Raw genomic sequence first — 8,308 nt, forward strand, 5'->3', positions numbered from 1 at the left:
GCCTAGCCTGCTACAGCCCAGGTTCCCCGGAGTCCTGTTAGCCCAGTGCTACAGCCCGGATTCACACGCTGATGACCAACATGCTCGATGTGATTCACGTATGCCTGTCTCCATAGGTCTCTGCCGCTTTGGGTTCACGACTAGCCATGTCGGCCCGGGTTCTCTGTCATATGGATGCTAGCAACACTATCATATACGTGAGCCAAAAGGCGCAAACGGTCCCGGGCCATGGTAAGGCGACACCCGTGGGGATAACGTGCGTGAGGCCGCAATGTGATATGAGGTGTTACCGACTAGATCGATGTGACTTGGAATCGGGGTCCTGACAGCGTTGGTATTAGAGCAGGACTGCCTGTAGGTTCGTTGAGCCAAACTGGTCGATGTCAAGTCTAGAAATGCTTTAGTTATATGTAGGGGAATTGATTGTGGGAGGGAATGTAAGGCTCTTTTTACTCCTTTACCTTATGCCCTCTGATCTGAGTCATTCTCTTCTCATTCAACGTGGGTTAAGGACTAGGCTCTCTTCTTCTATCAGGTTCACGTGTTACTAATCCGTAGTAGCTTATAGGGTTGTTGTTACAAGCCTCAGTACAGTTTCTACTACTTTTAGTATGTTGCCAGTTGAATCAGAACCTTGATATGATGTTGTTGAGTGGTATTGCAAACTGTTGTGGATGTCTCAAATCCTTTTCTGAGCATTTACAGTTGTTATGCTGTCCAATTTTCCCTAGAAATTCTAATGTCTTTGCATTGTGGTTGTGCTTTCAGATGGCCACTCGTGCTCAAAACCAAGTGGTTCGCCTGACCCGGTGCCTCGATGTGCCCGGTCATACTGCTATGTTAGTCCGGGTAATGATCGAGACGGGTTACCGTTGGTATCCCGAGTACACTGTCGAAGAGCAATTCCGAGACTTCAACCAGAGCCAGTACCTCTGTACCGTCAGGATATATCCCTCTTATCCTGGAGGCACTGAGCCCCTTCACTGTTCCTATGGACTCGGGGTTACTAGTGAGATGGCTGTGCAGGATGCTGCCTATTCCATGATGACCATCATGCGAGTCCGGACTGGCCTGCTTCGGAACACCGACTTCCGTTATATGCCCGCTTCACTTCCGGGTGCGCAAGGTTATCTCCAGGCTATCTATGCTGACCCCACACATGAGGAGTCACTACTCTGCACCACTGCCGAGAATCTCGAGGATAAGGACCGCGAAAATCGGGCCTTGTGTATGGAGCTTTTTAACTCTCGTGCTGATCACTGGGCCACTTTGACTCGGTTTGCACCGGCGGTATAGGCAGGATACATGGATCTGAGGGATCTGTACCCTGTACGGTCTGGATTGCCATATTGTATGGAGTGGCGCGATGTAGGAGGCATCACCCCTCCTCGTGGTCCCTGTCTGCCACCACTTGTGGGACCAAGGCCACATCTGAGTCCCTATGGTCCGCAGGCTCCGCAGGACCGTCTGTTCCCAGATGATCATGTTCCACTTCCAGGTTTTGGTGGCGACCTCTATGAGGATTACTATGGAGCCGTCTGAGCTAGTAGTAGTTTCACTAGTATTGTAATAGTTCTATTCCCCACAGTCCTGCGTGAACCGTGGGATACAACTTGGTGTGTATCACGCTCCGGAGGTGTAGAAAAATAATGTATAGGAGTTTGGAATGCCTCTGATGAGATGTAATGTCTTTCACCGTAGTTGTACTCTAGCCTGGGCTTGTACTAAACTATGTACAGTGTGTATGACCACTGGTATATATATGGCAGTTTCTATATTACCATGTCGTGCAATGAACATCTTAGCATTCCATGTTATCCATTACTTTCTACACTTCCTTGCTAAGTTTGTGCCGTCCTCATATAAACTGTTGTCTTGTTTCTCTCCTAGGATGGTCAACACCCGCAGCAACCCTGCTACCCCAGAGCAGGGGGAAGCCAGTGCAGCTAGGGGTGAAAATCTGCCTCACCCGCCTTCTCTGGCCGAGGTGATGCTGGAGGCGGAAAGAAACAAGCGTGAGACTAACCGCTTGCTGGAGTGGATTGAGCAGAACACTACACGCCATCAGCGAAATGACTAGGTGTCAATCAATGACTTCATCAAGCTGTACCCACCAAAGTTTAACCATTCCGTTGAGCCCCTCGACGCGGATGACTGGCTTCGCAGCATCACCCACAAGCTACGTTCTACCAACGTAGCCGAAGTTGATAAGGTTACTTATCCTGCCTATCACCTCAAAGGCCCTGCTAGCCTTTGGTGGGAAAATTTTGAAGCTATGCGCCCGGTCGGCCAAATCACTACTTGGGCTAAATTCAGTGAGGCTTTCCGTGAGCATCACATCCCGGAAGGTCTCATAGATCGCAAGAGGGAAGAGTTCTGCAATTTCACCCAAGGAAGACTGACTGTGGATGCATATAGTCGTGAATTTGGGAATCTGGCACAATATGCTCCTGAAGAGGTATCCACCGACGCCAAGAAGCAGGCAAGGTTCCGCAAGGGACTTAGCCCTGAACTTCACCGCGATCTTCGTCTGCACGAGGGCACCTCCTTTCAGAAGTTGGTCAATAAAGCCATCAGTGCTGAGATAGGCCAGTCCGACTATGACGCTTCACGCAAGCACTCTCGTGATTTTGGCTCTTCATCCGGCTCTGGATCTCAGAAGCGTTGAGTGTGGATTCCAAGCACGGCACTGCCACCCAGGTTCATTCCGAGGCCATCCTTTGAGGCGCCTCGCCCTAACCAGCAGTTTGCACCGCCCAAGCCCTATGGTGGCCCCGCTGCTAATGCTGCTCCACGCCCCAATGTTGTGACATGTTTCAAGTGTGGAGAGCCGGGTCACTATAGTCGAGAGTGTCCCCTGAACAACAACCCCAATCAGTCTGGAGAGTCCATTGGTCATGGTAAGCCAGCGGGAAAGACATTCTACGCCAAGCCGGTCACCACCGCACGTGGCCATGTCAACTATGTCTCAGCCGAGGAGGCTCATGAGGATCGTAAAGTCGTCCTTGGTACGCTCCTTGTTAATTGCCATCCGGCATCTGTTCTTTTCGATACTGGAGCATCTCATTCATTCATATCCGAGAACTATGCTCGATTGCATAACACAACATTCTGTGACATGCCCACTTCCATGGTAATTCAAACTCCGGGTTCCAAATGGCAAACTTCTAGAGTAAGCCATGGGAACGAAATTCTTGTTGATAGACTTGTCTTCCTTGCATCCTTAATAGCTCTCAAGTCCTCGGACATTAACATCATCTTGGGTATGGACTGGATGTCAGCTCATTATGCTAAGATTGATTGTGCCACTAGAACCGTTCAACTTACTCACCCATCGGGCGAGACAGTCAATGTCTTAACTCGAGTGGCGAAGCGCTAGCTTTACTCCCTAAATGCCAACCCCATTCCAGACGTTGAAGATATTCCGGTAGTCCGGGACTTTCCGGATGTCTTTCCAGAAGAACTGCCAAGTGTTCCACCTGACAGGGATGTCGAGTTTGTGATAGACCTTGTTCCAGGAACCGTTCCAATTTCTAGAAGACCCTATAAGATGGCACCCTTAGAACTAGCCGAGCTTAAGAACCAACTCGATGAGTCCTTGAAAAAGGGTTTCATCCGTCCTAGTTCCTCTCCTTGGGCTTGCCCCGTCCTCTTCGTCAAGAAGGATGGAACGGATCGGATGGTTGTAGATTACCGACCTGTCAACTTGGTCACTATCAAGAACAAGTATCCTCTTCCCAGGATCAACAATCTGTATGACCAGCTCGCTGGATCCTCAGTCTTTTCCAAGATGTATTTGAGGTTGGGCTACCATCAAATCAAAATCAGAAACGGGGACATTCCCAAAACGGCCTTTGTTACTCGTTATGGCCAATACGAGTACACCGTTATGTCCTTTGGTCTAACCAATGCCCTAGCCACCTTCTCTCGGTTAATGAACTCGGTCTTCATGGAGTATTTGGATAAATTCGTCGTAGTATACCTCGATGACATACTCATCTACTCCAAGAATGAAGAGGAACATGCCGCACATCTAAGGCTGTTATTGACGAAACTTCGAGAGCATCGCCTTTATGCCAAATTCTCCAAGTGTGAATTTTGGTTGCCAGAAGTGACCTATCTAGGCCATGTAATCTCTGGTAAGGGTATTGTTGTCAATCCCGAGTGGGTTCAAGCCGTCCTTGATTGGACTCCACCTGAGACGGTCAAGCAAGTTCGGAGCTTCCTTGGTTTAGCGAGCTACTGCCGCCGCTTCGTTGAGAATTTCTCCAAGGTTGCTAAACCTCAAACTGAACTCCTCAAGAAAGATAAAAAGTTCGAGTGGACCCCACAGTGCGAGTTCAGCTTTCAGGAACTGAAAAGACGCCCGCCATCTGCTCCCGTACTGGTACCACCAGATTTCTCCAAGGACTTTATTATCTATTGTGACGCCTCGCAACAAGGACTAGGTTGCATACTCATGCAAGATCGTCAGGTAATTGCCTATGCCTCACGGCAATTACACCCACATGAGGAAAATTATCCTACACATGATCTAGAGCTTGCAGCTGTAGTCCATGCACTTCAAACTTGGCGACATTACCTCCTCGGTAATCGTTGTGAGATCTTCACCGATCACCAAAGTTTGAAATATATCTTCACCCAACCGGATTTGAATCTTAGACAACGACGTTGGGTTGTGTTGATCTCGGATTATGACTTAGGAATAACTTACACCCTGGGCAAAGCCAATGTCATGGCTGATGCACTAAGTCGTAAGTCCTATTGTAACAACCTGATGTTACAACAAAGTCAACCACTTCTCCATGAGGAATTTCGTAAGCTTAATCTTCACATTGTTCCTCGAGGATTTCTATCCACCCTGGTGGCGAAGCCTAATCTTATGGATCAGATCATAACCGCCCAACGGTATGATAAGGGCATATCCCAGATTAAGGAGAACATTGCTAGCGGAGTTGATAAATGTTTTTCCATGGATGAGCGAGGCGTTGTCTTCTTCGAGAACCGCTTGGTGGTTCCCAAGAAACAACAGCTACGGCAATTGATCCTTAAGGAAGCTCATGAATCCCCTCTCACCATTCATCCCGGTAGTACTAAAATGTATCAAGACCTACGCCAGAGGTTTTGGTGGACTAGGATGAAGAGAGAAATTTCTCAATACATTGCTAGCTGCGACGCCTGTCGTCGTGTTAAAGCAGAGCATCAACGGCCTGCTGGCACCCTTCAACCTTTGGCTATTCCTGAGTGGAAATGGGATAAAATCAGTATGGATTTCATTACTGGGTTTCCCAGGACCAAGAGAGGGAATAATGCCATCTTCGTCATGACCGACCGTCTTTCCAAGGTAGCCCATTTCTTGCCTGTTCGTGAGAGTATCACCGCTAGCCAGCTAGCTGAATTATACATCCCCCGAATAGTGTCGCTTCATGGTATCCCATTGGAAATTAACTCAGACCGTGGGAGTCTCTTCACCTCTCGATTTTGGGAAAGTTTCCAAAATGCTGTGGGAACTCGTCTCTCTTTTAGCACCGCCTTCCATCCTAAATCAAGTGGTCAAGTAGAGTGAGTCAATCAAATTTTGGAAGATATGCTCTGAGCTTCTGTCATCTCATTCGGAATGGGTTGGGAGAAATGTCTTCCATTCGCGGAGTTTGCTTATAACAATAGTTATCAAGCTAGTTTGGGCAAATCTCCTTTCGAAGTTCTCTATGGACGAAAATGTCGAACGCCTCTTAACTGGTCAGAAACCGGGGAAAGACAACTCTTTGGCCCGGATATGATTCAGGAAGCAGAAGAGCAGGTTCGCGTTATTCGTGAGAAATTGAAAACAGCCCAATCTCGTCAAAAGAGCCAATATGATCGTAAACATAAGCTCATGACTTACTTAGTCGGCGAGAAGGCTTACCTTCGGGTTACTCCGTTAAAGGGAACCCATCGTTTCGGTATCAATGGCAAATTGGCTCCTCGTTACATTGGACCCTTTCGCATTCTTGCCAAACGAGGAGAAGTTGCCTACCAATTGGAACTACCTTCGCATCTTTCCAGAGTTCACAATGTCTTCCACGTTTCTCAACTCGGGCGTTGCTTCGCGGATCCTATCCGTGGAGTGGACCACAAAACGCTTGATCTACAAGATAACCTCTCATATCGGGATATCCCGTTCGTATCCTTGATCAAGCCGAGCATACCACTCGATGCCATAATATCAAGTTTCTCAAGGTTCAATGGTCACACCATTCCGAGAAAGAAGCCACCTGGGAAAGGGAGGATCGTCTTCTACTCGAGTACCCCACCTTCTTCCCGGAGGATCCTAAATCTCGGGACGAGATTATTTTGAGTGGGGGTGAGTTGTCACATCCCTGCTTTTAGTCATGCATTAGGATTGGATGAACTTGTGCATCATGTTTAAATTTCTTTTAAACTTGAAATGGGGCCTAACCAACCCCAACACCCCCCTGATAATGCTAATCTCCAACAATTGGATTTTCAATGAACCCAAAATGCCCTTCATAAAAGCCCACCATTTTTGGTTCTGGTTTAAACCTCTGCCAAAAATGGCCTTGCAAATTATGGAGCCATTCTGGATTTTTGAACAAGCCATAATTATTTGAATTTGGGCATTTTAAATACTATAAATATTTTAAAGTGCTCAAATACTCTTCGAAGTATTTTTAGGCAGTTGAGAATATTTTCAAATGTGCCTCTGAATATTTCTAGGATTTTTAAAAAATGGAATGGTATTTTAATCATTTCAATACACAAAGCAGAGCAAATAAAAAAAGACAAAACAAGGGAATAGAGGACTTACCTGCGCCCTGGCCTGGCCCAGCTCGGCCCAGCCCACTGGCTACCGCCAGTCATCGTCCTCCTCTCGCCAGGAGGACGAGAGGCGCGTGGCCGGTGCCCGCGGCCACACGCCGGCCACCTCCTGCTTCTGCCGATAACCAGGACGTCGTCTACGAGTGCCACGCACTCCCCCTCGTCCGCCTCTCACTTTCCCCACTCTTCCTATTCCCCTCTCCCTCTTCTGGCTCTCTCCCCATCCCCTGCCGAGCGCAGCCGTCGCCGCAGACAAGCACCACCGCGGCCACCGCCTCTCCCTCGCTTCTCTGACCGGCCCAGAGGCTCCGCCTTCACCCCCTCTTCCTTCCACCCCGAGCCACGCCATCACGGAAGCCCCACATCGCCGCCACGAGTTGTCTTCCCCGAGCACGGCCGCCGGACTCCATCGACGGATTCGCCGTCGCTAAGCCGTTGCCGAGCAAGCCGAGCCCCTCTTCGTGATCGCTGTGAGCTCCGCCACTGTTTCCCCCTCTCCCCGCGCTTGTCCGCGTCCTCTAACCACCAAGGCCATCGAAGCCGATAGCTCCTCTCCGCCGGCCATGTCGCCACCATGGCCACGGCCATGCAAGCGGGCACCCGAGCTCACCACTACACTCAGTACATCCCCACGAGTCGAACGCGGCCACCCCCATGTCCTGTTGTGCAACCTAGCATGTTTTCCGCCGAGGCCCGAACTCCGACCGCCGCGGACATGCTCGCCGCCGTTGTTCCCGGCCACACCAACTCCAACCAGTGGCACCACTAGATGCGGCGCACTCCCAGGAGTCGAGCAAGCCTAGCCGCTCGTTGAACCATCACCGGACGGTGATTTCCGAAGATCTCTGCCGCGGTTTGTGTCGCCGGCAGGTTGACCCCTTTGATCGGCGGGATTTGACCCCGTCTGACCAGGGGTTTGAACCCTCTCTCTCACTGACATGCGGGCCCCGCCTGGCTAACCAAATTAGTTAGTGATAATCCTATTTAGGTTAGTTAGGTTACCCGCTGACATGTGGGCCCCGGGGCCTATTAATTAGCTAAGTGTTAAATTATCTTAACTTAAACCCGCAGTCATTGACGTGTGGGTCCAGGGACTAATTAGCCTAATTTAACTGTTAGTTAGTGCTAATTAACACTGTTAGCTGACTGGGTCACTGACCAGTGGACCCCACTGGTCAGGTTTGACCTGGACCAACCCAGTTGACCTGCTGACATCGCAGTGAGATAGTGCTGACGCAATTATTCATTTTCTGGATTTATTTTTATATAGGAAATTCCAGAAAATAGCCAAAACTTCTAAAAATCATAGAAAATCAACCATAGCTCCAAATCAAACAAATTATATATTAAAAATGATCAGAAAAAATCAATCTATCCATATGTAATGGTTTCATGCATGACAAACCACTTTAACCTTGATGTTTAGGTGAAACAAGCTAATACACTTTTTATGCATAAGAACTTTAACTTCCATTTGAATCTTTGGTTC

The sequence above is a fragment of the Triticum dicoccoides genome, chromosome 6A (genome assembly GCF_002162155.2).
Source record: "Triticum dicoccoides isolate Atlit2015 ecotype Zavitan chromosome 6A, WEW_v2.0, whole genome shotgun sequence".
Lineage (NCBI taxonomy): Eukaryota > Viridiplantae > Streptophyta > Magnoliopsida > Poales > Poaceae > Triticum > Triticum dicoccoides.